At 38.8% G+C, this 23,494-nt stretch overlaps 1 pseudogene; it reads left to right on the top strand.

Moving 5' to 3' along the window:
- The window catches only part of LOC120865581, a 55,406-nt pseudogene that overhangs the window by 10,307 nt on the left and 21,605 nt on the right, over positions 1-23,494 (top strand).

Here is a 23,494-nt window from a genome sequence, read left to right as displayed (position 1 = left end):
ACCTCTGACAGTGCAAAGAGTAATTCTGTTTGAAGAACTTAACAGTAAGATAGAAGAAGTACTTTCAAGCTGAGACTTGCAGGTGTACAAAGATCTAAAATATATATTGAGTAGGCCTGATCATCTGAATCCCATTCAATCGAGAAGGCGTGGCTATGAGTTGGATCGTCTTCTATCTGTGGCCCTTGACTGTGTTTGTAGACCGTATAGGTGGGCACAGTTTGTTTGCGCCTGTTACCTTGAGGATGTGCCAGGATTTGCCTTATAACACTGCCTTCATGCCCAGTCTTCTGAATCACTATGACCAACAGATGGCAGTTTTAGCAGTGGAGGTAAGACTTCATCTATTATTTGGTATGTCGTAGAAAATTATTCTTGTATTGCCCTTTTAATCAGTCTAATGAATGTGTTTGATAAACAACAGGAACAACTGTTATTTTTAACTGCATCTTGTACATTAAAAAGTTATGTATTTAGGTTCAGACTCTGATAGATTGAAGATTTCATGTTTGGGGGATGTTACTCATCTTAGTTTTCAGATATTATTTTTTTATGAAGAACTTTGAAACATTGGAACTGGTGAAGTAATAGCCTTTCAGAAGTTTAAATTGTCCAAGTTATGGTTACATCTTTTCTCTTATTTGATAATAAGACTTTAAAGAGCAGACTATAATAATATTCATAATTCACTTAGTAAATATTGAAGGTAACATGATTTTGAAAATGGGTTCTTTGGTTCAGCCTTTAGGCTGGTGGGTTTACAGTATTTACATTGTCTGAAATACTTAAGATGGTATCCTGGTCTTACTATCTTTACATCAATTTAAGAACAGTAACTCCCAAGCAGTGATAGAGGTTTTGTTGTGTGAATTATCTGTTCTTGACTTTTCAGGCCATCATGAAAATCTGTTGCCTTACTTGAGTTTTTCTAATGATAATTCTTCAGGCACTTTTAAATTATTTTATTTAGAAGCTATGACAAATTAATGGATATAGTTAATAATAGGTTTAAATAATTTTGTATGTGTTTCAATAATAGTTTTAGAATTGTGGACAAAGATATGTTTACCAGATAGGAATTAGGGGGCAGTAAACTGTGACAATAAGAGGTAAGAGCTTTGGAATTGTATAAACTGCAGCAGCAGCTACCACTTTCTATCTGTATTACTTTGGTCAGGTTACTTGAGCTTTCTTACCAGTCACTTTGCTTGTAAAATAGAGTTAACACATTGGAAGATACAAAATGAAGCATTTATATGAAGTGAAGCGTTTATAAAGTATTTGGCATAGTACTTTTGGAGTAAGTTCTCTTAAAGTGATAGCTTTTACCATTTTCTCATATTCTAATATTAATGTACCAACATAGTACATTGAATTTAAAGTTGATTTTTTTTTTTTTTAATGTTAGTCTTTAATCCTTTGTTACAGTGCTTTTGGCAAATCGAATACTACTTGTTTTGGGATCTTCATTTTATAGTAAAATTCAAAGATTTAGTACTTTCAAGTAAACTAACATAAATCTGGGAAATTTTGTAGAAAGATGATTATTCATAGATTTTGAAACGTAGAGGGCAACTTGTATAGTCCAAATAGTTGAAAATATTGTAGAGGTTGAATAAAATATTTCTGCTCTTCCACTGACTACACAAAGTCTAACTGGTAAGGAGAGATTTGGTATAGACTGTTAGATTGGGTATATGAAAATGGGTATTGGTTTAATATAGGAATTTGGTTCCTGGCATGGTAGTCCCTGTTTGGTATTAAAACTAGCCAGTTCTCTTACCAAAAAAATGAAGGAGGACTATCTTTGGTTCTCAGTTCAGTTCAGTTCAGTTCAGTCCAGTTGCGTCACTCCGTCGTTTCTCTTTGTGACCCCATGAATTGTAGCATGCCAGGCCTCTCTGTCCATCACCAACTCCCAGAGTTCACTCAAATTCATGTTCATCGAGTCGGTGATGCCATCCAGCCATCTCATCCTCTGTTGTCCCCTTCCCCTTCTGCCCCCAATCCCTCCCAGCATCAGAGTCTTTTCCAATGAGTCAACTTTTCTTATGAGGTGGCCAAAATATTGGAGTTTCAGCTTCAGCATCAGTCCCTCCATTGAACACCCGGGACTGATCTCATTTAGGATGGATTAGTTGGATCTCCTTGCAGTCCAAGGGGCTCTCAAGAACCTTCTCCAACACCACAGTTCAAAAGCATCAATTCTTCAGTGCTCAGCTTTCTTAACAGTCTGACTCTCACATCCATACATGACCACAGGAAAAACCATGGCCTTGAATAGACGCACCTTGGTTGGCAAAGTGATGTCTCTGCTTTTCAATATGCTATCTAGGTTAGTCATAACTTTCCTTCCAAGGAGTAAGCGTTTTTTAATTTCGTGGCTGCAATACCATCTGCAGTGATTTTGGAGCCCCCCAAAAATAAAGTCTGACACTGTTTCCACTGTGTCCCCGTCTACTGCCATGAAGTGATGGGACTGAATGCCATGATCTTAGTCTTCTACATGTTGAGCTTTAAGCCAACTTTTCACTCTCCTCTTTCACTTTCATCAAGAGGCTTTTTAGTTCCTCTTCACTTTCTGCCATAAGGATGGTGTCATCTGCATATGTGAGGTTGTTGATATTTTCCCGGCAATCTTGATTGCAGCTTGTGCTTCCTCCAGCCCAGTGTTTCTCATGATGTACTCTGCATAGAGGTTAAATAAGCAGGGTGACAATATACAGCCTTGACGCACTCCTTTTCCTATTTGGAACCAGTCTGTTGTTCATGTCCAGTTCTAACTGTTGCTTCCTGACCTGCATACAGATTTCTCAAGAGGCAGGTCAGGTGGTCTGGTATTCCCATCTCTTTCAGAATTTTCCAGTTTATTGTGATCGACACAGTCAAAAGCTTTGGCATAGTCAGTAAAGCAGAAATAGATGTTTTTCTGGAACTCTCTTGCTTTTTCAGTGATCCAGCGGATGTTGGCAATTAAGTAATGCTTAAAAATCTCCAAGCCAGGCTTCAGCAATACGTGGACCGAGAACTTCCAGATGTTCAAGCTGGTTTTAGACAAGGTAGAAGAACCAGAGATCAAATTGCCAACATCCACTGGATCATGGAAAAAGCAAGAGAGTTCCAGAAAAACATCTATTTCTGCTTTATTGACTATGCCAAAGCCTTTGACTGTGTGGAACACAATAAACTGTGGAAAATTCTGAAAGAGATGAGAATACCAGACCACCTGACCTGCCTCTTGAGAAACCTGTATGGAGGCCAGGAAGAACTGGACATGGAACAACAGACTGGTTCCAAATAGGAAAAGGAGTATTCAAGGCTGTATATTGTCACCCTGCTTATTTAACTTCTATGCAGAGTACATCATGAGAATCGCTGGGCTGGAGGAAGCACAAGCTGGTATCAAAATTGCCGGGAGAAATATCAATAACCTCAAATATGCAGATGACACCATCCTTATGGCAGAAAGTGAAGAAGCCTCTTGATGAAAGTGAAAGAGGAGAGTGAAAAAGTTGGCTTAAAGCTCAACATGTAGAAAACTAAGATCATGGCATCCGGTCCCATCACTTCATGGCAGAGAGATGGGGACATGGTGGAAACAGTGGCTGACTTTATTTTTGGGGGCTTCAGAAACACTGCAGATGGTGGTTGCAGCCATGAAATTAAAAGACGCTTACTCCTTGGAAGGAAAGTTATGACCAACCTAGATAGCATATTCAAAAGCAGACACATTACTTTGCCAACAAAGGTCCGTCTAGTCAAGGCTATGGTTTTTCCAGTGATCATGTGTAGATGTGAGAGTTAGCCTATAAAGAAAGCTGAGTGCTGAAGAATTGATGCTTTTGAACTGTGGTGTTGGAGAAGGTTCTTGAGAGTCCCTTGGACTGCAAGGAGATCCAACCAGTCCATCCTAAAGGAGATCAGTCCTGGGTGTTCATTGGACAGACTAACGTTGAAGTTGAAACTCCAGTACTTTGGCCACCTGATGTGAAGAGCTGACTCATTGGAAAAGACCCTGATGCTGGGAAAGATTGAGGACGGGAGGAGAAGGGGACCATAGGATGAGATGGTTGGATAACATCATCGACTCGATGGACATGGATTTGGGTAGACTCCGGGAGTTGTTGATGGACAGCGAGGCCTGGCGTGCTGCGGTTCTTGGGGTCGCAAAAAGTTAGACGTGACTGAGTGACTGACCTGAACAGATAGGCCTCTTAATTATAGTTTCTCCTTCCATTTCCCGTCTTCCTTTTTTCATGTAACACACTTGCCCTACAGATTGTCTCAGACTTTATTTTGCTGTTTGCATCTCTGTGGTGTTGTTGACCATGTTCCTCTGTCTGTTTTTGTTTTGAAAGAATAGTTCCAAGGCTCTGTGATATCTACTTGTTATGCTGTATAATTTTAGCAGCCATCGATCTTTCCCTAGGTCAAGAATTTTATTAGGGGTTTGTAAAATGGTGATATTCTGTCATTCTTCATTTCTCAGCTAGAATACTTTATAAACAGAAACTTCCTCATTTTGATTATTGGACTGTTGAGTTACTCTTATGTTCAGTGTATATAAAAAAGACAGTAAATATGCAACTATTCTCCTTTGTTAGTTTTTAGGATAATAAATTGATTCATAAGAATCTTTCAAAAGTGACTAATGAGATCTTTCTCCTTTCAGTATCACCATTCTGCTTTCAAGCATCATTGTGGAGTCATGGATTTTTCCCGTACTGTCTGTGTCTGTCCACTGCAGTTATTATTTTGCTGTGGCTCAGTCTGTTCTGTTTTTGGTAGGGAGCACCTCTTCAAGATAGCGCCTAAGTGTTTTTGATACTACCCTAGTGGTTTCTGATAGCTTCCTTGCTTTCTGGTATGATCCAACCTCATTTCGTAAAATTCTGCCCCAGAACTTGAATTAGCACTTTCTTTTGTGAGCGCTGGTTCCTTTTAGTTGGAAGGAATTTTCACGCATTTTTACAGACTGCTGTCTGGGTGCTATGCTTATTGATACTAGGTTAGTAATTTATAGGTCTCTTCAAAGATGGAGCTAGGAAATAACTTTTTTTAAAAAAGAAAGTTCAGCATGAGTTTATACTGATAACTTGTAATGAAATAATATTGGAGAGTTTTATTTAATATTTTAGAATTTTTGTTTCTTCTTATACCGAAACCTTATGATATACAGACATTACATAATTTTAGAATAATATCAGTATCATTACTGAAAGCACTGTAAGGTTTCTTTGTATTTCTTATGTCCATAGGATGTATTTCACCAAGGATATGCAGTCAGATTGCTGTGTTTTAGAGTTAAGCACTCCTCTGTTTGGTTTAACTCAATACACAGTTAGGTTTGTTTTTCATTTTGATTTTGAGGAACGACTTAAAATTTTTTTTGGTTTAAATTTATTTTATAATCGTTTAAAAACTTGATATATATGACAAGGTACATTCAGAGGAATCTTGTTTCTGGACTGTATTTGTGCTTAGTCACTCATTTGTGTCTAACTCTTTGAGACCCAGTGGACTGTAGCCTGTTACACTCCTGTGTCCGTGGGGATTCTCCAGGCAAGAATACTGGAGTGGGTAGTCATGCCCTCCTTCAGGGGATCTTCCCAACCCAGGGATTAAACTCAGGTCTCCCGAATTTCAGGCAATTCTTTACCATCTGAGCCACCAGGGAAAGCCATGAATACTGGAGTGGATAGCCTATCCTTTCTCCAAGGGATGTTCCCGACCCAGGAACTGAACCAGAGTCTGCAGGTGGATTCTTTACCAGCTGAATACTAACCTTATTCTTTCCTTTCGTTGAGGGTAGTTGTTTTTTTAAAGCTTTTTGTTTATCCTTCCATTGAAAGTTATAGTAATTTTAGAAAATGTCTATATAATATCTGTGGATAGCTATATATTCATTCTTTCACCCTCTTTTGATATAGTGTCATACTGTTTTCTCTACGTTGTTTTTTTTTTTTTACTTAACAATATATCCTGGCTATTTCATAGTAGCACTTAGAGATAATATCCTCAGAATTTTTTTTTTAAATTGTGGCAAAATATACATGTTGCACTAGTGGTAAAGAAACCGCCTGCCAATGCAGGAGATGTGGGTTCGATCCTAGAGTCGGGGAGATCCCCTGGAGGAGGGCATGGCTTCCCAATCCAATTTTCTTGCCTGGAGAATCCAATGGACAGAGGAGTGTGACAGGCTACAATCCATAGTGTTGGAAAGAGTTGGACATGACTGAAGTGACTTAGCATGCATGTACACAAAATATCTATAACATAAAATTTACCATTTGAATCTTTTCTTGTTTGTTTTTTGGCATACCATGCAGTTTGTCGGATCTTAATTCCTCAACCAGGGATTCAGCCCAGTCCCCGGTAGTGAAAGTTCAGAGTCCTAACTGTGAGACCACCAAGGAATTCCCCCATTCCAGTCATTTTTAAGTGTGCAGTTCAGTGGCATTAAGTACAGTCCCCTTGGTATGTCATTACCACTGTCCTTTCTCAGCTTCTGAAACTGAAACACTGTACCTGTTAAACAGTAATTCGCTGCTCTCCCCTCCCCTCAACCTTTGGGCAACCAGCATTCTACTTTTTTCTTTCTCTCTGAATTTGACTACTCCAGGACCTCGTTTAAGTGAAATCATGAAATATTTGTCCTTTTGTGATTGGCTTATTTCCCTTTGTACAATGTCTTCAAGATTCATCCATGTCGTAACAAGTGTCAGAATTTCCTTCCTTTTTAAGACTGAATAATATTTCATTATATATTATGCCCAATGTTTAATCATTCATTCATGAGACACTTCAGTTCTTTCCACTTTTTGGCTATTATGAACATAGCTGCCATGAGTACAGATGTATAAATATTTGTTCCAGTCTTTGCTTTAAATTTTTTTTTGGTTATTCTCAGAAGTGAAATTTGAGGATAGCATGATAATTCTGTTTAATTTTTTGAGGAACCTCCAAACTGTTTTGTATAGCAGCTGCTCCTTTTTACATTTTTGCCAGTGATGCACAAGGGTTTCAGTATCTCTATATCCTCACCAACACTAGTTATTTTCTGGGTTTTTGTTTTGGAATAATAGCCATTGTATTGGGTATGAACTTGTCCTCATTTTTTAGTTCAGGTCCTACTGCAGGACATTTGCTTTTGAAAGCAGAACTTGCTATTGAGGTCCTTACTCATCTTTGTAGGGCCAGCAGGTAACATAGTACCTAACACATAATAACTGCTAAAGAAATGTTTGAGTGAGTTAATGAACTTCATAAACTGAATTCCGGAAGAGGTGGTGGTAGTCGTGGTTGTGGTTGTGGAGCTGTACCCAAGCATGTGATCTCCTGGAATTGTAAGTAGCTGTGGGTTTGTTGTGATTAGTAATGGTAATCCTGACAGGAGTACCAGAGAGACCACTTTTCTGTGAACACCAGTGTTTTACTTGGCCCTTTTTTTTTTGGAACAGGGAAAGGTCAAAGTGACTTGAAGTTTTCGATGGTATGTGTTTACACTTGTAAGTAGTATAGTAAAGGAAAGAAATAAAACAAACCAGCTTTCTTATCTCTAGACCTCTCATTCTCCTTCTGCCTAAATAATCTCATCTCCATCTTTGCCTGTCAAATTCTAATGGTTGTATTTGATGGATCCCTCCAGGCTTCTCTGTCCGTGGGATTTCCCAGGCAAGAATACTGGAGGGGGTTTGCCATTTCCTCCTCCAGGGAATCTCCCTGACCCAGGGATTGAACCAGCATCTCCTGCTTGGCAGGTGGATTCTTTACTACTGAGCCACCAGGAAAGCCAAATTTGATATATTAATTAATAGGAAAAAATGGGAAGAGATAATAATATACATGGCACCATCCTGTTTTTGTTGAAGAAAAGAAGTGTATTCTTGTTCATGTAGAGTAAGTGATCTGGAAAGATTTTTGTCAAGACCAACAGTGATTGTTCTTGAATTAGCACAATTTATTGTGTTTTCTGTGTTTTTCATTTAAAATTTGTGTTTTCTGATTTTTTGGTAAGAAACACATTGTATTTTTAAAAGAGTAAAATTAGTACAGAAACTTTATTTTTAAAAATCCCAGCTGCCCTTTTTTGTCTAGCTCCCAGTTGCAGTGTCTAAAACTTAGTATTTATTAAATATGTTTTTATCTGAATGACTGAAACTTAAGGAAGAACTTGGTAAATGCCATAAATAGGCATATAGTGCTGAGAGGATTCAAAGAGAAAAGGATCATGTGTGGAAAGGATCAGTTGCAGATGATGTTTGAATTGACCTTGAAAGACAGGGTTTTGTGTTGTTTTGTTTTTAACAGGATACTATAATTTAATACCCCTTTGTACCAGTGATTAACATTTTGTGGATAGGCATTTGAGGAAATGAAATTTCTTTGATTGTATTTATTCTTTAAACACATGGTTTATATTTTTAGGATACATGCATTATCCAGCAGACTGACTTGATATTTAGGTTAGTATTATTACGGTGGTTTTCCCTAAGTAAACAACAGCCTGGTGAAGTGGATTGAAGAGCCTATCGTGTGATAGGGAAACCAGCCAGGAATTAGGAAACTTCTAAATCAAAAAGTGTGGAAAATACATAAGTAGTGGAGAAGTAATTGCATTTAGTTATTTCTGACTTTAAGATAAAATAAGCTTTTAAAATTTTAATTGATTTTCTTGCATTTTAGATCACTTTAAAAGAATGCCTTAAAATGCTTATTTTAAAGTATTAATTGTGATGAATTTGGTTTGTAAAGTTTTATCTTTTGAGTCAGACTATAATTCACAACCATTCATGATCCTTGAAATGTTAAAAGTACTTCCTGAAGAAAGGTCAGATTTTATGGGCTGCTCCAGGAGCTCCCCATTGACTTAAGACAAATATACTCCAGTGATAAAGTCATATTTCTGCAAACTAGCTCACTGAACTAATATTGGAAAGTATTTAATATGCTGTCATAAGACATTAACAAAATAAATTTGTAAAAGAAAAGCAAATCTATGGGACTAAAGGTATTTTACAAATGTAGAATTTATATATATAAAGTAATTCTTAAAGTTTTAGACCTTTTCTCTTTAGCATTTTATTCTTACAAAAAAGCTTTTAAAGGTCTTATTTTACATCACTTTAAAAAATCATTCTAAAAAGTTTTAAAAAAATAATTTCTTACTCTAATTTGGATCTAAAATAGAATGAATACCATTTTTGAATTTTTAAGGCCATTCCACATTTGGTTTTACATTTAGTAAATTTAGTCATAATATTCCCAAACCCAGTAGAATACAGTTTCTATGGTTATCAGGCCCTTTGTAGAGTGACAAAGATTGGAATTCTGATTCTCATGAGTCAAATTTTGGCCTTTGACCCTGTTCCCCTTTCACACTCCTTGCTAAGCCTAGGCTGTTGCTATGCTTGAAGGCTTGTCAGCTAGTAGGTTCCTATGGTAACAGGAATGGAAATTTCAAAGAAGAAAGAGAATAGGAGCACAAAGGCTTGGTTGATTTGAATTTGAAGAAAGAATAGAAGGTTCCCTGTCTTGCACCTTTGTTGAAGAAACCAGAAACTTAATTTCAGAAAGTTATTTTTCAGTTTGTAAACTTCATATACCCTGGTCTTAATTTAGTGAATAAAAGTACTGCTGCTTAGGGGAGTACTCAGTAAGAATCTTTTAAAAATTTAATGAGCTGAAGATTCTTTTTTCCTCCTTTATAGAGCTTTGATAGTCTGTGTTCCTTATATATATTCTCAACTTGGCAGTATGTTGGCTAACATTTAATTTTTACTTTGATGAAGTTAAAAATTGTTAAGAGTTATAATCAGGGCAGTTTGCTTATTTGAAAAATATTAATATTTTTTGTTTTTACATAATTCTATTGAGGTATGATTTGTATACCGTTAACTGTACCCATTTAACAGTGTTCAGCTTGAGTTTTGACAGAAGTTTATATCTGTGAAACCATCATCACTATCAAGATATCATACATTTCCATCACTTCAAAAGCTTCCTAGGGATCTTCCCTGTGGCTCAGACACTAAAGAATCTGCCTGCAATGCAGGAGACCCAGGTTCGATTCCTGGATTGGGAAGATCCTCTGGAGAAGGGAATGGCAATCCACTCCAGTGTTGTTGCGTGGAGAATCCCATGGACAGAGGAGCCTGGTGGGCCACAGTCTGTGGGATTGCAAAGAGTCCGACACAACTGAGCGACTAACACTGCTGCTGCTGCTAGGTCGCTTCAGTCGTGTCCGACTCTGTGCGACCCCATAGATGGCAGCCCACCAGTCTATAGCCTGTCCCTGGGATTCTCCAGGCGACTAACACTACTACACTACAAAAGCTTCACTGTGCCCATTGTAGTCCGCCCCTCTGAGTTGACTCCTTGCGGAAGCAACCACTGATCTGCTTTCTGTCACTGTGGGTTAGTGTGTTCATTTTCTGGAGTTTTATATGAATGTACATATAGTATCTACTTTTTTATGTCTGGTTTCTTTCACCCAGAATTGTGATTTAGATTTTAATGCGTGTTTTATTTTGCTTTTTAAAAACACCATTCCAGTTGACAATTGACTTTTTCACTTGGTAGTTGAGCACAGGGAATTGAGCAGGGTTTCTGGTGCCCATCAAATAGGCCTTCTGCAGCTTTATTAATTTGTAACTCTTTCCTAATCTCTTTTGAAGCTGTCATTTACTAGGTGCTGTATCCTATTTCATATATTCTTATTTGTATATATTGTTGTTGTTCGGTCGCTAAGTTGTGTCCGACTTTTTGCAACCCCATGGACTGCAGCAGGACAGGCTTCCCTGTCCTTCACCATCTCCCAGAATTTGCTCAAACTCATCTCCATTGAGTCTGTGATGCCATCCGGTCATCTCATCTTCTGTCATCTCCTTCTCCTCCTGCCCTCAGTCTTTCCCAGCATCAGGGTCTTTTCTAGTGAGTCGGCTCTTCACATCAGGTGGCCAGAGTACTGGGGCTTCAGCTTTGGCATCAGTCCTTGCAGTGAATATTCAGGGTTGATTCCCTTTAGGATTGACTGGACTGGTTTGATCTCTTTAATACATCTATGTATATTAACACCATTTTATAGAGGAAAAGCTGAAATTTAGAGAGGTTACAGAGAACAAACTGGTTAATAAGTTCAAGGGCTCTCGATAAGAATGCCAAGGTTTAACTCTTGGGACTGTCTTTGTAGCTGTGTGATCTTTGGCAAGCTACTTAACTTTCTATGTCTTCTTTTCTTCACATTTATTATAAAATAGTATGACTAATGATAGTACCTGCATTATGGGATTGTTGAGAAGATTAAGTTAGGTGTGTGAAGCACTTACAGCACTGCCCAGCCGGTAGTGAGTGTCCATCAGTGCTAGCTGAGACACAGCACAAGATACTTACAGCAAGTGAGTGACAGAAGCATATACTTAAAGCCTTATACTCAGTGCAAGCAGCACAAAATGGTGATTCAAGTCAATTTTATAATTCATGATGGGGCTCACAAATGGGCATTTTACTAACGTGGTAACATGTCAATATCAGATTAGTTGGTATTGTATAGTTGAGGACTAAGCAAGTTTGAGACTTAAGGCATACATATGCTTGTATGTATGATGTCTATACATACATCAGCATGGGAATATAATGCATTTTTAAGCTTTGATTTTTTTTTTTCTTTTTGGTGGCACTGGGGCTTTGTTGCTGTGCACAGTCTTTCTCTAGTTGTGGTTTTATAGCTTCTCCGTTGCACTGGCTTCTCTTGTTTCAGGGCACAGGCTTGAAAGTGCGTAGGCTTCAGTAGTCATGGAGCGTGGGCTTAATAGTTGTAACTTGCAGGCTCCAGAGCTCGGGCTCATTAGTTGTGGCCCACTGGTTCAGTTGCCCTGTGGCATGTGGGATCTTCCAGACCAGGGATTGAACTGGTGTCCCTTGCATTACAAGGTGGATTCTTAACCACTGGACCACCAGGGAATCCCTAAGCTTTAAAATAGTTATAGACTCACAGGGAGAAGGCAGTGGCAACCCACTCCAGTACTCTTGCCTGGAAAATGCCATGGATGGAGGAGCCTGGTAGGCTGCAGGCCATGGGGTGGCTGAGAGTCAGACACGACTGAGTGACTTCACTTTCACTTTTCACTTTCATGCATTGGAGAAGGAAATGGCCATCCACTCCAGTGTTCTTGCCTGGAGAATCCCAGGGACGGGGCAGTCTGGTGGGCTGCCATCTATGGGGTGGCACAGGGTCGGACACAACTGAAGCAACTTAGCAGCAATAGCAGCTCAGGAAATTAAAGTAGTGTAGAAATTCTATATACTATAGCTAGTTTCACCAGGGGTGGGGGGCGGGTGAACTGTGTCTTGCTATCTTATGTAGCCATTAGTATCAAAACTGGGACATTGGACTTCCCTAGTGGTCAGGTGGTTAAGAATCCTCCTGCCAGTACAGGGGAAGTTTGATCCCTGATCCAGAAAGATCCCACATGCTTCGGGACAGCTAAGCCCATGGACCACAACTACTGAGGCATCTATGCCCTAGAGTCTGTGTTCTGCAACAAGAGAAGCTGCTGCAGTGAGAAGCCTGCACACCACAACTAAAGAGTAGCCCCTGCTCACTGCAGCTAGAGAAAGCCTGCACTCAGCAGTGAAGACCCAGCACAGCCAGATAAATAAATAAAATTCTTCAAAAGGCACAGGTGATCTTAAAAAAAAAAAGGAAAGTTATCATAGGTATACTCTGTAGTCCTTTATCATATTTCACCAGTTTTTACATGTACTCATTTTTGTGTCTGTATATGTACATGTACATGTATTTTTATTGTCTTTGCATTTTTATCACATGTATAAGTTCATGTAGCCATCACTTTGGTTAAGATACTGTGGAAATTCCCTGGCAGTCCAGTGGTTAGGATTCTGTGCTTCCAGTGCAGGGGGCATGAGTTCAGATCCCTGGTTGGGGAACTGAGATCCCACAAGACCCACAGTGTGGCAAAAAGAAAACAAAACACCAAAACGATACAGAACTGTTTTTATCACCACATCTTTCTTGTGCTTCCTTTCTCCCTACCACTCTTGCCTATTCCCAGGCAACCACTAATTTGTTCTCTGTCCCTATAATTTTGTCAAGAGTGTTATATAAATAGATTCATACAGTGTATAATCTTTTGAGATTGACTTTCTTCATTTAGCATAATACTTGAGACCCATCCAAGTTGCTTCATGTACCAGTAGTGACTGTTTTTAATTGCTGAGTAGTATTCCGTTTTAGAGATGTTCTGCAGTTTGTTTAATCATCCACTGAAGGATACTGAGTTGTTTCCAGCTTTTTGGTATTACAAATAAAGCTGCTCCGAACATTCATATACAGGTTTTTGTGCAGACATAAATTTTCCTTTTGTGTAGATAAATGCCCAGGAGTGTGATTGCTGGGTTACATGATAAGCATGTATTTGAATTTTTAAGAAACTACTCAACTATTTTCCATAGAAGTTCTACCATTTTACATTGTATCAGCAGTGTATGAGAGACGTATGTTCTCAGCATTCTTAGCATCATTTGGTATTTTCACTATTTTTTATTCAGCTTTTCTCAGATGATGTGATATCTTACATGATTTCAATTTTCATTTCCCTTGTGACTAATAATATTGAACATCTTTTCATGTGCCATTCATATATCTTCTGTGATAAAATGTCTGTTCATGTCTATTGTTCATTTTCAGTTGAATTGTTTTCTTACTTTTGAGCTTTGAGGGTTCTTTATATATTCTAGATACAAATCCTTTGTTGGAAATGTAGTTTGTAAATAGATTATTCTAGTCTATAGCTTGCTTTTTCATCCTTTTAACAAAGTCTAGGAGAATAGAAGTCTTAAATTTTAGCTAAGTCCAGTTTACCAAGTTTTTTTCCTTTTTGGCACTGTGTTTTTGGTGTCGTTTATAAGAACTCTTCAGTGAGTCTGCAAATTCTTTGAAGTTTTATAGCTTTCTGTCTCACGTTTAAATCTATGATCAATTTTGAGTTAATTTATATAAAGTGAGTTTCATTTTTTTTGCCTGTGAATATCCACTAGCTTCAGTGCCATTTGTTGGAAAGGCTGTCTATCCTTCCACCATTGAACTGCTATTGCTTCTTCCTCAAAAATCAGTTATCTGTCCTTGTATAGATTTATATTTGGGTTCTCTATTCTGTCTTGTTGATCTTTGTGCCTATTTCACCACCAATACCACAGTGTCTTGATTTTTGGAGCGCCAAAGAATTGATGCTTTTGAACTGTGGTGTTGGAGAAGACTCTTGAGAGTCTCTTGGACTGCAAGGAGATCCAACCAGTCCATTCTAAAAGAGATTAGTCCTGGGTGTTCTTTGGAAGGAATGATGCTAAAGCTGAAACTCCAATACTTTGGCCACCTCATGCGAAGAGTTGACTCATTGGAAAAGACTGATGCTGGGAGGGATTGGGGGCAGGAGGAGAAGGGGACGACAGAGGATGAGATGGCTGGATGGCATCACCGACTCGATGGACGTGAGTTTGAGTGAACTCCGGGAGTTGGTGATGGATAGGGAGGCCTGGCATGTGGCAGTTCATGGGGTCGCCAAGAGTTGGACAAGACTGAGCGACTGAAGTGAACTGAACTGAACTGATACAGTAAGTCTTAAAATTGGATAGTAAGATTTTTCTCACTTTTTTTTTCAACATTGTTTCATTTATTCTACTATTTTTTCCATATAAAATCTAGAATAAGCTTGTCTTTAACTACTAAAACTGTTACTGAATTTTAACAGAAATGTTATTAAATCTAGAGGTCAGATGTTGAATCTCCAATCCATAAACAGTGTTGCTATGGATTGACTTGAGTCCCCCTGAAAAGTGAAAGTGTTAGCCGCTTGGTCGTATCTGACTCTGTGTGCCCCATGGACTGTAGCCCGTCAGGCTCCTCTGTCCATGGGATTCTCTCCAGGGAAGAATACTGGAGTGGGTAACCATTCCCTTGTCCAGGGGATCTTGGCGATCTGGGGATTGCACCTGGGTCTCCCGCATTGCAGGCAGATTCTTTACTGTCTGAGCCATCAGGGGAGTCCCTTGAGCCCCCCTAATAAGCCCTAACCTCCAGTACCTCAGAATGTGACCTTATTTGCAAATAGGGTCATTCTAAATGTTATTAGTTAAGACAGATTTATCCTAAAGTAGTGTGGGACTCCTGTTCCAATATGACGGTTGTCCTTGTAAAAGGTAATTTTGGACACAGGTACACATAGAGGGAAGATACGTGTAGACGCATGGAGAGAATGCTATGTGAAGGTTAGGTTTGTGCTGCCACAAGCCAAGGAGCTGCTAGCAGCTAAGAACGCTATCTGGAACGTATCTTTCCCTATCACCTTTAGAGGGAGTATCCTCTGTAGCACCTTGATCTCAGACTTTTAGCTTCCAGAAATGTGACACAATCAATTTCTGTTGGTTAAGCCACTCAGTTTGAGGGACTTTGTTATAACAGCCCTAGCAAACTAATAAAACATATATCTGTTCATTTATTTATATCTTCCTCGATTACATCAGCATTTTATAGTATTCGGCATAGAAGACATAAATGTTTTGAAGTGTATACCCAGGTGTTTCTTTGTTAAAAAAATAAATGTGATATAAATGTATTGTTTTAATTTTGTTTCTACATGTTCATTATATATAAAAATACAATTGTATACAGAAATTTAAATTTTTAGTTACATTTTTCTTGTATTCTGCAACCTTGTGGAACTTACTCATTCTAGGACTAATAAATTTTATTAGTTGTTTGTTGTTGTTACTAATTTTAAAATGTTTTTTTGAGATTCCTTGGGATGTTCTATGTAGACAGTAATGTCACATGCAAACAGGGACAGGTTTCTTTTTCCAATCTCTATACTTTTTATTTCCTTTTCTTGTTTTGTGCTGATGGGACTTCTAGTACTCTGCTGAATATGAGTGGTGGGATTAGGCATTCTTCCCTTGTTTCCAACATTGAAGATAGAAATCCAGTGTTTCACCACAAAGTATGATGTTTACTATAGGGTTTTTTAATACATACTTTATCAGGTTGAAGAAGTTACTTTCTATAGTTTGCTGAAAACTTTAAAAATCATGAATGCTATTTCTGCATCATTTGGTATGATCATGTGTTTTTTCTCTTCATTATGTTAGTCTGTTGATTTGGTGGATTACATTGATGTTGGACTATTGAACCAGCTTTGGATTTCTGGAACAAATCCTACTACTTTGTGGTGTTATGTAATACTTTTAATATATTTTTGGACTTGATTTCCTACTATTTTATGAAGGATTTTTGCATTTTTAAGGGGGTGGTATTAGTCTATAGTTTTCATCTTTTGTATTATCTTTGTTGGGCTTTCTTGGTGACTCAGACAGTAAAGAATCTGGCTGCAATGCAGGAGACACAGGTTCAATCCCTGGGTCAGAAAGATCCCCTGGAGAAAGGAATGGCACCCCACTCCAGTATTCTTGCTTGGAGCTTTCCATGGACAGAGGAGACTGTTGGGCTACAGTCCACGAGATTGCAAAGAGTCAGATATGACTGAGTGACTAGCACACTTGTGTTTTGCTTTAATATTAAAGAGTTCTTCTGGGTATTCTTACCATCTCTTCTTAATATCCTCTGCTTCTGTTAGGTCCATACTATTTCTGCACTTTATTGATCCCATCTTTGCATGAAATGTTCCCTTGGTATCTCTCACTTTCTTGAAGAGATCTCTAGTCTTTCCCATTCTATTGTTTTCCTCTATTTCTTTGAACTGATCACTGAGGACGGCTTTCTTATCTCTCCTTGCTATAGATTGTTTGGCTCCATAAAGGACAGAAATGGTATGGTCCTAACAGCAGCAGAAGATATTAAGAAGAGGTGGTGAGAATACACAGAAGAACTATGCAAAAAAGATCTTCACAACCAAGATAATGACAGTGGTGTGGTCACTCACATAGAGCCAGACATCCTGGAATGCAAAGTCAAGTGGGCCTTAGGAAGCATCACTATGAACAAAGCTAGTGGAGGTGATGGAATCCCATTTGAGCTATTTCAAATCCTAAAAGATGATGCTGTGTGCTGGGGTCCTGCCCCGGTGGATCCAGGGTGATTCAAAGCAGGGACGGTATAGGTGAGGAAAAACTTATTTATTTATTTAATTAGAAATATAAGATTAGATTAGGAAGAAATAGTGTAGTAGGAAAATTTAGTGGAGAAAAGAGGCTGAATAACTTGGTTTACGTGGAAAGCCAATAAAGTTCCAGACAAGGAACTTGCACCATCTACGTTAGGCCGCCGGCGTCCTCTTGAATAGTGGGGGGTGCCCCACCTTGGGCTCCCTCTCTCGTGGATCTTAGAAGCCAGGGCAAGTAAGTAGACATGGTGAGCCTCCACGCCCCAGATGGGAATTCAGCCAGAAAAGGAGTAAGACACGGGAGAACCAGTCTTCCCAGGACTGGCCTGGGCCCTATTGTCTAGAAAGACCTTTTATACCTTTTTGATTGTACATAGAGATCAATGGGTAATACAAAATTATGCAGCATTAGCAGCCCAGACTCTTATCGAAACCAGGCTTTTCTCTCTGCATACCTAGTTGTATACACAAGTCTTAGGTGATTTACATCATCTTCTGGCCAAAAGGGCCAATTAACATTTTACAGCCTTTTTTCTGATAACGGTTTGTCAACCAGAAGACTTATTTCTGTTGATCTTCCCAAAGTCTGGTGCCGCTCTCAGAAAGCACTAAATAAAGTTACATTCTTACATAGCAAAGATATAGCAATTTATAACAAGTAAAAGGAGTACAGTGATTTATAACAAAAGAAAAGTAATTAACTCAAAAGTCTAGTGTTGCTAACATCAAAACTACTATATACCTTTTTCCATATCCTGATTACGTTGATTAATATCCCCCCAGGTGCCTAAAAGATAAAGAATATGGAGGCCTGGCAGCAATCATTGAGTCAACAGTGAAATCCATCACCAGTATGATTTTTAGCTCTTTAGAAAAAGCTCTGTATCTTTAAGATGCTTTAAGCTTTGTGCCTCTCGGAGTTAGGGGCTGTAGGCAATTCTCAAGCTGTAAAAAGTCCAGGGGAACCTGTTAGGCAAGCCAGAGAGTTATCAGAGGGGGTTTGAACTGAAACATCCCTTTCAACTAAAGCCCTCAGTTAACTTTTGCCAGAGTGTGTCAGAAGAGTGGAAAAGCACAGTACAATAAGGGAGGCAGATTCTAGTTTTGGGGTACATGCTCAGGAAATTCCAGGGGGGAAACCCTGAGGCCTGACTCGCCTTGCCCATCAGGCCTCTCCACATGACCTTGTCATGGGTGGGATTACTCACGCTGGCTCCCGGCAGCTGTGAAAGTGCTGCACTCAATATGTCAGCAAATTTGGAAAACTCAGCAGTGGCCACAGAACTGGAAAAGGTCTGTTTTCATTCCAATCCCAAAGAAAGGCAATGCCAAAGAATGCTCAAAATACGGCACAGTTGCACTCATCTCACAGGCTAGTAAAGTCATGCTCAAAATTCTCCAAGCCAGGCTTCAACAGTATGTGAACCATGAACTTCCAGATGTTCAAGCTGGTTTTAGAAAAGGCAGAAGAACCAGAGATCAAATTGTCAGCATCCGTTGGATCATTGAAAAAGCAAGAGAGTTCCAGAAAAAAGTGTCCATTTCTGCTTTATTGACTATGCCAAAGCCTTTGACTGTGTGAATCACAACAAACTCTGGAAAATTCTTAAAGAGATGGGAATATCAGATCACCTGACCTGCCTCTTGAGAAATCTGTGTGCAGGTGAGGAAGCAACAGTTAGAACTGGACATGGAACAACAGACTGGTTCCAAATAGGAAAAGGAGTACGTCAAGGCTGTATATTGTCACCCTGCTTATTTAACTTCTATGCAGAGTACATCATGAGAAACGCTGGGCTGGAGGAAGCACAAGCTGGAATCAAGATTGCCAGGAGAAATATTAATGACCTCAGATATGCAGGTGACACCATCCTTATGGCAGAAAGTGAAGAAGAACTACAGAGCCTCCTGATGAAAGTGAAACACGAGAGTGAAATAGTTGGCTTGAGGCTCAACATTCAGAAAATAAGATCATTTTCTTATTCAGATCATTTCAACATTCAGAAAATAAACTAAGATCATGGCATCTGGTCCCATCACTTCATGGGAAATAAATGGGGAAACAGTGACACACTTTATTTTTGGGGCTCCAAAATCACTGCAGATGGTGACTGCAGCCATGAAATTAAAAGACACTAACTTCTTGAATGAAAAGTTACGACCAAGCTAGACAGCATATTAAAAAGCAGAGACATTACTTGCCAACAAAGGTCCGTCTAGTCAAAGCTATGGTTTTTCCAGTAGTCATGTATGGATGTGAGAGTTGAACTATAAAGAAAGCTGAGTGCCGAAGAATTGATGCTTTTGAACTGTGGTGTTGGAGAAGACTCTTGAGAATCCCTTGGACTGCAAGGAGATCCAACCAGTCCATCCTAAAGGAAATCAGTCCTGAATATTCACTGGAAGGACTGACGTTGAAGCCGAAACTCCAATAGTTTGGCCAGCTGATGCAAAGACCTGACTCATTTGAAAAGACTCTGATATTGGGATTAAAGGCAGGAGGAGAAGGGGACCACAGAGGATGAGATGGTTGGATGGCATCAGCAACTCAATGGACGTGAGTTTGAGTAAACTCTGGGAGTTGCTGATGGACAGGGATACCTGGCTTGCTGCAATCCATAGGGTCTCAAAGAGTTGGACACGACTGAGCAACTCAACTAAACTGAATATTAAGTAATCCGGACTTCATAGAATTTGTTTGGATTAGTTCTCTGCTGTTTTCTGGAAGAGATTGTGTAGAATTGGTTTTCTTTTAAAATTGTTAGATTTTACCAATGAAAGCATCAGGCCTGAATATTTTTTTTCAGGAGATTTTAAACTACAAATTCAATTTGTTGAATAGTTACAGGACTATTCAGATTATCAGTTTCATCTTGGGTGAGTTTTGGCAGTCTGACTTCTGAGGAATTGGTCTACTTCATCTAAATTGTCTGGTTTATATGCATAGAGTTGTTTGTAATATTACTTATGTATTTTTAACCTTTTTATTGGAAAGTGAAAGCTGGTGTTGGCTGTGTTGGGTTTTCATTGCTGCGTGCAGTCTTTCCCTAGTTGTCGAGCATGGGGGCTACTCTTTGTTTTAGGGTTTTCATTGTGGTGGCTTCTCTTGTTGCAGAGCCTGGGCTGTAGAGTGTGTGGGTTTCAGTAATTGTGGCACACGGGCATGTCACTCTGAAGCAGGAGGGAATTTCCCTGACCAGGGATCGAACCTGTGTCCCCTGCATTGGCAAGCGGATTCTTAACCGCTGGGCCACTAGGGAAGTCCTTCCTTATTATGTTTTTAATGTCGGTACAGTCTCCAGTGATACCCTCTTTTTCATTCTTGATATTGGTTAAGTTGTGTTTCTCTGTCGTTTTAAATCATTTGTACTAGAACCTTATCAATTGTACTAAAGTTTTCAAAGAACCAGCTGTTGGGTTGCATGATTTTTTTAAAAAATTGATTTTCTGATTTCAGTGTCATTGACTTCTGTTCTCTATTATTTCCTTTCCTTTGCTTGCTTTTGCTTTATTTTGCTCTTTATGGTTATTATGAATAACACTACTCTGTTATGAACATTCATATGCACATTTTTGCTTCACTTCAGGTCAGTCACTCAGCCGTGTCCGACTCTCTGTGACCCCATGGACTGTAGCATGCCAGGCCTCCCTGTCCATCACCAACTCCCAGAGCTTGCTCCAACTCCTGTCCATTTAGTCAGTGATTCCATCCAACCATCCCATCCTCTGTCATCCCCTTCTCCTCCCGCCTTCAGTCTTGCCCAGCATCAAGGTCTTTCCCAATGAGTCAGTTCTTCCCATCAGGTGACGAAAGTATTGGAGTTTCAGCTTCAGCATCAGTCCTTCCAATGAGTATTCAGGACTGATTTCCTTTATGATAGAGTGGTTTGATCTCCTTGCTGTCCAAGGGACTCTCGAGTCTTCTTCAACACCACAGTTCAGAAGCATCAATTCTTCGGCACTCAGCTTTCTTTATAGTTCAACTCTCACATCCATACATGACTACTGGAAAAACCACAGTTTTGATTAGACGGAACTTTGTTGGCAAAGTAATGTCTCTGCTTTTTAATATGCCATCTAGGATGGTCATAACTTTTCTTCCAAGGAGCAAGTGTCTTTTAACTTCATGGCTCCAAGTCAGCATCTGCAGTGATTTTGGAGGCCCCCAAAATAGTCTGTCACTGTTTCCATTATTTTCCTATTTACCATGAAGTGATGGGACTGGATGCCGTGATCTGAGTTTTCTGAATGTTTAGTTTTAAGCCAACTTTTTCACTCTTCTCTTTCACTTTCATTCAGAGGCTCTCTGGTTCTTCTTTGCTTTCTGCCATAAGGGTCGTGTCATCTGCACATCTGAGGTTATTGATATTTCTCCCGGCAATCTTGATTCCAGCTTGTGTTTTGTCCAGTCTGGAATTTCGCATGATGTACTCTGCATGTAAGTTAAATAAGCAGGATTATTTTTGCTTAGACATGATTTAAAATTATTTGGGGTATATTCCTAGGAATGGAATTTCTGGATCATGTGGCAGTTTTATGTTTAACTGCTTGATTAGTCACCAGACTGTTTTCCATAGTGGTTGCCTCATTTTACATTCCTATCAGCATTTTTTTTTTTTGTACCTAGTCCAATCTTACTCTCTTAGGTGGTCGATAGTTCATTTATATATAATACAATTGGTGATGTACTTGGGTTAATATCTGCCGTCTTATTATTCGATTTCAGTTTTTCCAAACTTTCTCTTTTTCTCTCTCCTGTCTTGACTTCTTTTTTGTATTATTGTATTTCTCTCTCTGATTACCAAGTTAGTTGTGCATTCTTTTATTGCTTACTCCAGAAATTATGATATGTACTCTTGACTTACAGTATTCTAATAAAAATAATAACTTTGATCACTCTCCCATTAGTGTTCCTCTGACCCCTGTCTTTATCATTTTATTATTACACATAATTATTTTGTATTTTATATGTCTTTTAAGGCATTATTTTTTGTTTTTACAGAGAACATTCATTTCTGTTTTCCCACATATTCACCTCTTTCGTGGCTTTTAATTCCTTTTGAATTTTCATCTTAGATTACTTTTATCTTTTAGTGTAGGTTTGGGCCAGTAATTTTTCTGTTTTTGCCTATCTGAAAATGTGTTTACTTTGCCTTCACTTATTAAAGGATATTTCTGCTGACCATAGTATTATGGTGAGCAGTTTTCTCTTAGCTCTTTAAATAAGTCATTCTGTTGTTTTCCAGCATTCCAAAGTCCAGCAGTAGTTGTTCTGTTGAATCTTTTTCCACCCCTCACTGGCTGCTTTTATGATTCTTCTCTTTTTTTCCCTACACTTTAAATGCGATATGCTTAGGAGTATTTTTTGTATGTATTCTTCTGGGGATTTGCATAACTTTTTGAATATGGGTTGTCTTTAATCAGTTCTGAGAAATTCTTGACCATCATCTTCTTATATATTGCCTCTGTTCATTCTTCCCTTTTGAGGTTCCAGTTATGTATTTCCTAAACATTTTCATGTGTTTTACACATCTATTATGTGTTTTTTTTTTTTCTGTATTTTTCAGTAGGTTTTGGTCTCTGTGCTTCTGGTTTGGATATTTTCTATTGCCTTGTTTTACATTTTGCCAGTTCTTTCTTCTGATATATCTAATGAGCTCTTACTGTCATCATTTATGTCTTTAACTTACAGAATTTCCATTTGGCCTTTCTTATGATAGATTCCAATTTTCTTCAATCCTTCATCTTTTATTTTCTCAAACATATTTCTCATGTACAGTCTTGGGGCTGAGCTGAGTTGAGGCTGGGTTTCAGTTTTTTTTTTTTTTTTTAAATTTTAATTTTTACTTTATTTTACTTTATAATACTGTATTGGTTTTGCCATACATTGACATGAATCCGCCACGGGTGTACATGAGTTCCCAAACATGAACCACCCTCCTACCTCCCATCTCATATCATCTCTCTGGATCATCCCCGTGCACCAGCCCCAAGCATCCTGTATTCTGCATTGAACATACACTGGCGATTCATTTCTTACATGATAGTATACATGTTTTAAATCTCCCAAATTATCCCACCCTCTCCCTCTCCCTCAGAGTCCAAAAGTCCGCTCTACACATCTGTGTCTCTTTTGCTGTCTCGCATACAGGGTCATTACCATCTTTCTAAATTCCATATATATGTGTTAGTATACTGTATTGATGTTTTTCTTTCTGGCTTACTTCACTCTGTATAATCGGCTCCAGTTTCATCCATCTCATTAGAACTGATTCAAATGTATTCTTTTTAATAGCTGAGTAATACTCCATTGGGTTTCAGTTTTGATCTGTCTCTGCTTCCCTGTCATTTGCCCCCACTGC

The sequence above is a fragment of the Oryx dammah genome, unplaced genomic scaffold, assembly GCF_014754425.2.
Source record: "Oryx dammah isolate SB20612 unplaced genomic scaffold, SCBI_Odam_1.1 HiC_scaffold_7, whole genome shotgun sequence".
Lineage (NCBI taxonomy): Eukaryota > Metazoa > Chordata > Mammalia > Artiodactyla > Bovidae > Oryx > Oryx dammah.
This window is presented reverse-complemented; position numbering and strand designations above follow the sequence as displayed.